Source organism: Triticum dicoccoides, chromosome 5B, assembly GCF_002162155.2.
Source record: "Triticum dicoccoides isolate Atlit2015 ecotype Zavitan chromosome 5B, WEW_v2.0, whole genome shotgun sequence".
Classification (NCBI taxonomy): domain Eukaryota; kingdom Viridiplantae; phylum Streptophyta; class Magnoliopsida; order Poales; family Poaceae; genus Triticum; species Triticum dicoccoides.
In genome coordinates, this window is record NC_041389.1 from 474,265,947 (window position 1) to 474,273,077 (window position 7,131).

The 7,131-nt window shown below is 49.8% G+C and overlaps 1 long non-coding RNA gene across 1 annotated transcript; it reads left to right on the plus strand.

Annotated features, from left to right (window-relative positions):
• Positions 1-5: 5 nt before the first annotated feature.
• On the plus strand, positions 6-392 carry LOC119310936. Its single transcript, XR_005150805.1, has 3 exons — positions 6-36; positions 151-233; positions 335-392. It is a non-coding gene; the product is annotated as an uncharacterized LOC119310936 (long non-coding RNA).
• Positions 393-7,131: the final 6,739 nt, after the last annotated feature.

Genomic DNA, 7,131 nt, shown 5'->3' on the forward strand with positions numbered 1-7,131 from the left:
AGACCTACAGGAGGGCCACGGCTGTAACTTAAGGGGGTAAGTATGTTCATGTTTTCTATTGCTACAATACAATTTAAACCATCCAACTTCATACAAGTGCTACTCCAAACAGAAGCTGGAATGATTTTTTTATGGATTTTACAAGTTCAGCAGGTTGAGCATTTTTCTGAAACTTCTATGCACAGGGAAGACTAGCCTTAGTCTGAAACTGGGAGGAGCAAGTGAATTAAACGGTACTGAAACATGATCATCTCTCTGTACAGAGGTGAATCTAAATACGGCCATCTCCCTGTACAGATGTAGAACTTTCTTTCTTTCTCTCATTTACCCGCAGCTCAAGGCCAGCAGCAGCAAGCCACAAAGGCAAGCAGCATCGGCAAGCAAAACAACCAGCAGCAGCAAGCGGCAAAGCAAGCAGCCAGCAGCGGCAACAACAGCAAATAGCAAAGCAAGCCAGTAGCGAACAGTAGCAGCAAGCATCCAGCAGCAGGTAGAGGCGACTCCTCACCTTGCTGTTCATGGCGGCCGGGTCGGACGGATCAAGGAGGCGAGAGGACGAACGGCGTCAATGGCGGTCAGCGGTCGAGGAAGAATTAGGAGGGACCCGCGCCTTCGAGTCCGTTGTCCAGAAGCAGAGCCCGTCACGGTCCCTGTAGTTGCTCAGGGGGGAGGATGACCGCCGCGGCCAATGGAACCGGGAAAGGCAGCCTTGGTTCAAGAGGTTCCTGCACGCCGGCGCCGGAAATCACCATTAAAGGGACGGCAGGAGCAACAATGGAGCTAGGGAACAGCCAAGGAGCAAAAACGCACCGGAGAAACGAGGTGGTTCACGGCGATGTCTAGCAGGTGTGCATGTCGGAGCCAGAGGCGTGGATGTCGATCCGGACCGACGGCTGGCGGATCCCGCCGGTCCCTGCGGCTGGCGTTGCAACGGCAAGCGGCGGCGTGGCCGGCGAGCTTGATGAGAAAGGGGATCCAGGCAGGGAAGAAAAGAGTGAGGAGTGAGGTAGCAGAGGGGGAGGAGAAAGATCAAGAGACAGCCGGGCAGGAAGCGGGCGCGTGTCCCTTGGAGATGACGGAGCTGGACTTATCCAGGAGACCCACTGGTCAGTGGCAAAGGAGGGGTTGAGAAAATCAAAATAAAATTTCCAAGAGTTTTCGGAGAGTATTTCACTGCCTTTTTCGAACACGAATTCAAATCTGCCCCAACTTTGAATTTGAACTATAAATACGTGATATAAAATTCCAATGCTCATGAAATGTTTACTAGAGCTTGTAAATAACACATGACCTCCATTTATATGTTTTCATGAACTTTGAATAAGGAATCATCACCAAACAAATATATCGCAGTTCTGCCATTTTCTTGAATTTGGATAAAAGCACTTGATTCAAATACCATAACTAATTCAAAAAAATTAGGATATAACATATGGGTGAAATATGACATGTAGGAGCTAAGATAACATTGAGGTTAAAAATTTCGGTGACTAGGCATGCACTCATTCAATTAGGATCAGATTTGAGCATAAGGGCATCTCCAACGACAACTCGTAAACTTTCTTCCGCATCCGTCCGCGGACAGGGGCAACCAGTCCGCGGACACGGATGCGGGAGGCCGACATTCAGCGCTAACCGCATACATCCGACCAACAGTTAGAACCAACTTCATGAAATTCGATCAAGCTGGGCGGATTTCATTCAAATTCGAATATAATTTACATTAACAGACGATATTTCAATCATTTTACTAAAAAACACTAAACCCTATATCAAATGAACACCTCGTAAGCTTGGCCGCCATGTCCTGCCGCACCACCATCGACATACGTGCCATCAACGGCGGCGGTGTTGTCGTGCCTTATGCTCGCCGAGGAGCCACTCCGCCTCCTGTTGCGCGGTGCGAAGGGTCGCCTTGGCCACTGCCGAAGGCACTGGCGGCACCGTGCCGGCGTTAGCGGAGCAGTCGCTAAGCGACCACTCCTCGCCATTCTTAGCGAGCTCGCTGTCAACACGGTGGTGGCCCCTGGCGGACGTCTCTGCGGTGGTGACGGTGCGGTCGAGCGCCCACGCCGCAGCGAGGTCTGTGTCGTTGGGGACCCATCCCGACGTCACGTCCGTCTTGGCAAACGCTTATTGGTGACCGACATTGCGCCGGTTGTACCTTGCCTTCTGTCGCGCCGTGCGCTCGGCCTCGGACACCATGGCTAGAGAGCCGGAGGCACCGCCGTAACCACCGCTTCCCAGGTAGTGGAAGATGCGGCCACGTGCCTTGGAGGATGTAATTTGATTGAGCTTCCCGAGAAGACTGCCAATGAGAGAAAATTCCAAGGTATAGCAAATAATAATCAACTTTCAGTTCTCGGTCAGGGAATCGATCACAACAGTTAACCTAATGAACCTCGGGTCCTTCTCTCTCACACACTACATATGTCTCACATTAAATATGGACAATTAGTACACCTTTATGGATGCATAGCACCTGTAATAGTGGAAGTTGGAATAAAACTATGGAGATTGCAAACCAGATAATGCATACATTTCTTACCCATTTGCAAAGATGGTTTGGCTTAAAGTATAGTTATTTTTCATGTTGGGAATAATTGATGCGGGTTGCTAATCAAATCATCACATTTGTGTTTTAGGCAATTATTATTGGGTAGGAGTATTATTTAGTTTTTTTTCTCCCGTTGCAACGCACGGGCATGTTTACTACTCCCTCCGTTTCTAAATACTTGTCTTTCTAGAGATTTTAACAAGTGACTACATACAGAGCAAAATGAGTGAATCTACATTCTAAAATATGTCTATACTAGCAAAAGCGCCCGTGCGTTGCAACGGGAAAAAAAATCATATTCTCCAATGGTTGACCACATTTGTTCACATCTCATCTCATGATTTTTAAAATTTATTTGCAAATGCAAGAAAATGTACCCTTTTTCAAATTTATTCAAAAACTGAAGCAATGTTCACATTTTTGAAAAAATATCTTGGTTGTCAAAAAAACTGATAATTCAAAGAATTATTCTGAATTTCAAGAAACATTTTTTAAAAGACATACTATAATATTTCAATCTACCCCGGCAATTATTTTTTCAAAATTCACACTCATGTGGTAAAAATGTTGTAACAAACTTCATGTTTGTTCTCCAAACTTTCTCCATATTTCTTTCTCCATTTATCGAGGCTCCTCCTAAAGTCTTGACATTTTTTGACACTCCTAAATCCTAGACTCCATTCAAACTCCTTTGGCACAAGTTAAATAATTTTGGGTTTAACTTCGCCTATTTTGCTGGAACCACTCTTGTTGGGTTGGAAACATTCCATAAAGCCTTACAAAAATATCCCACCATTGTATTCTTCTCTATGGCCTCTTCTCTTGATTCTTTTGGTCTCTCTCTATTTTTTTCTGTAAGGAGTATATCAAGAGAGAGGGGAGCAGTGCATAGCCGAAGCCCGCTTAAGGCCCACCTGCGGCCTGACCTAGCCGGCCCAAGAGGCCTGCCCGATCTCCTCTTATCCACCCACTCGCTCGACCCCCCTCTCCCTCGTTCCCCTGCTAGCGCCGCCACTCACACACACGCATCGCACATGAGAGGAGCGCCCGCGCCCGATCCCCTCAAGCTCGCCACCGGGCCAGGACCTCCTCGCCTGCCTCCTCGTCTACCCGGCGCCATCGCCTCGTCAGCTCCGTCGCCAGGGGAGGAGCCCCTCGACCCGTCCCTTTCGGCCCCGACTCCGGCGAGCGCTGCCCCGTCGACTCTCCTCCACCGCGACGCCTCCCCTCTGCTTCCTCGTCCTCGCCTCGTACCCCGCCACCGCCGGAGCTGCTCCGTCCGCCCCGCGCTGGAGCCGTCGTTCCCAGGCCGCTGCCGTGCCCTCTCGCCTCCTCCTCACCTCCCCATGCGCCTACACCAGCGACCTCCGCCTCCATCCGTGCCGGCGAGCAAGCCGAGAGAGATCAGAAGAGACAGGGATGAGGGGAAAATCAGCGACAGATAGACTTTTTTAGTTCGCACTCGTGTTCGTGTTGGAGACGGACTGCTCCTTCGTGTGCGAGACGAACGACGACGTGTTTTTTTTCCTCTTCCCGGTTGATGATGCCCATATGGAGTGCGGGTTGATTTCATAAAATATGAGGGAATTGTTTGCAAAAACGCCGCGACGGTGAACCCGGAGACCCAATCCGTGCTTTATTATTAGGGAGAGATACATCCGTATGTGGTAACCATTTGAAATTCCTAGAAAGACAAATATTTAGGAACGGAGGGAGTATAGTTAATAATAAAGAGAATTGGGTTTCTGTCGTACGTCGTCATCAATCTTACAAAAACGTCCTTCTCATTTATATGTATTCAACCCGCAGTCCTCAACTTAAGTCAACCGAACCGATATGAGCGAGAGAAAAGAAAAAAAACTGCCTCCCGATCTGGCCCGTACGCTGCCGCCCCGTGCTCTGCTCCTCCCCGAGCCCCCTCGCTCGATCCGGACCAGCGGGTCCCAAGCACCTCGGCCTGCTCCTCACGCCGGCGTCCAGTGCCACCGCAGCCGACCTCACGCAGCGCCTCAACGCGCGGCCTCGCGCTTGTGCCTCCCCGCTGCCCCGCGCCGGCCGGCCACCGGAGCAGCGCCGCCGTACCAACGCGCCGCCTTGCCCTCCTCTTCTTGTTCCCTCCCCTCACTCCGGTTCTTTCTGTCACCTCCCTCTCTCTCCTTCGCAGGAAGCCATGGCCGTCGGACCTCCATGCCTCCGCGAGCTCGCTGCCGGATTGTGACCTGTCCGCCGCCAAGCAATGGAGTGCCCGACATGGATTTGAGTTGGCTACAGCATGGAGGATGAGAGAGTTGATAGAAAGAGAGTGAGGTTGTTTGAAGACCTGCGGCAGGGGTGGAGCAAGCTGCGTGGCCCATGTCCTGGACGAACGGGCGCTCCTCTCGAGCGTCCTCCTCCCGACGGCAGGACATGCACGGGGCGGCAGATCCGGTTGCTCCGGCGTGGATCCGGCGACGGGGCGGACAGATCGAGGCGGAGGAGCACGAGGCCGACCGAGAGGTGGCCAGCCGGAGGCGGAGGAGCACGAGGCCGACTGAGAGGTGGCCAGCCGGAGGCGGTCAGAGCTCCAAGGCAGCGGGGGTGCTGCCTGGTTGTTCGGATCGACGCGGAGGAGCACGAGGCCGACGAAGAGGTGGCCGGCCCGGCGGCGGGGCGAGCTCCAAGGTAGCCGGACTGCTGCGCGTTGTTCTTTGGCGACTCCCTTCCCTCGAGAGGATAAGGAAAAAGCTGAGAGAGAGGAGGAGAGGGGCGGCGGCAGCTGGGGTGGCTCGTGACAGAGAGGAGCTCCACTCTAGGTGCGGGTGGAGGAGACAGGGAGGCATCACGAAGAGGTGAGCAACGCTTGGGTGGTGAGATGGATGGAGAAGAGGAGGATGAGCAGCGTTGGGTGGGTGAGGTAGGACGAGGAGGAAGATGGAGGCGGAGTGTCTGTGATGGGGAATGGCAATGTGTTGTTGTGGATAAGGGATACGCAGTGGGCGGTGCATGTTGCTTTTTTTAATCAACTGTACCGACTGAAAGCTGCTGGATTCAGACGTGTCGGGTGACTCGAAAGGGACCGGTTCAGATGTGTGTGCTTGGCAGCATGATTGATGCAGTACTAATCATACAAAGATGAGTGCTAAGTACTATGGTAATCTTGCTGATTGAATTATGGGATTTATGGTAGTCCGCTAAATCGAATTGTTCTTAGCTATTCATGGGTGTATATCAATCAAGGGATCGGTGTTGTTCAGTTTGACTCTGCTTTATTCCATTGCTGGAGGATTCAAAAAAATTGTGCAATTTCAGTCATTTTTTGTTCATGTTTCGTCCAAATAAATTAAATTTTGGATTGTCCTTTTTGTCCGAGATTTCTAAAAAAAATCCAAAATTTCAAAGTTCACCCATTTCATTCAAGGGCGGCAAATTTACAAACGAAACACAAAACCTTGGCTGGATGCTATGTGTCCTAGCACCGACTACATTCAGGCTCGATCTAAGGCAGCGCGTGTGCTCGGTTGTCGGTTGTTCGGTCATGGCAGCATGTGTGGTTGCATCGCGATGACTGGTGCCAAAAACGTGCTTGGTAGCGGCTGTGTGTGGTGTGATAGACACAACAACACAACTCAGCATAGACAACACCTATCATTCACTGACTGCTGCCGATGCAAGCAAATAGGAAATTCTGACGAGGGATGGATGTAGGAGTGTAGGAAACTCTTATGCTCTTTTATACGTTTTTGAGGGGGGTTGTACCCTTTCCTCTCTTTCTCGGTCTCTTTCTTTGGAACGACGCGCATAAGAGTGACAATGTATGGTTGCGGATGACAATGATTGTCATCGGATCAAAAACATTACCACAGTGTTTGTGTGTGAGTTATCTGATTTATAGCGTATAAATTACCATACTCTTTTTACAGATAAGTTATCGGGATGTGTTAGAACAATATTTTTTTTCTTCGGGTCAATAGTTACCACGGTGTTTGTGAGTGAGTTATCAGCTTCGTGACGTATAATTACCACACTCTTTTACAGATAAGCTGTGTGTTACAACAATTTTTTACCTAGGGTCGAAATGTTACAACGTTGCGTGAGTTATCAGGTATATGATGCACGAATTATTGTGTATAAAAGGGAAGAAAAACTGATAAAAAGAAAGGAAACTGGCTTGTTTTCTAGTCGTGTATGTACCAGTATAAATATATATCGATCTTCCTTGTAACCACAAGTCGAAATCAGACCAGGTGGATATGACAAGAGATTATCTACCAACAGGTAGTGAGTTCGACTCCTGCCACCTACAACATTTTTATCACGTTTTTTCTACCACGTCAGAAAATAAAAAGGAAGCGGGAAAAGTGGTGGGATCGCCAGAAAAATCAGAGATCGCACACCGGATGAAAGGAATGGATCACGTTTTTTCTACCACGTCAGAAAATAAAAAGGAAGCGGAAAAAGTGGTGGGATCGCCAGAAAAATCAGAGATCGCACGCCGGATGGAAGGAATGGATCACGAGAGGATCGTGCAGATCTGTCGCTAACCACCAGTCGACTGGTGGTTAGCACAGTCCTACATATATTGGAGCCAATATCTC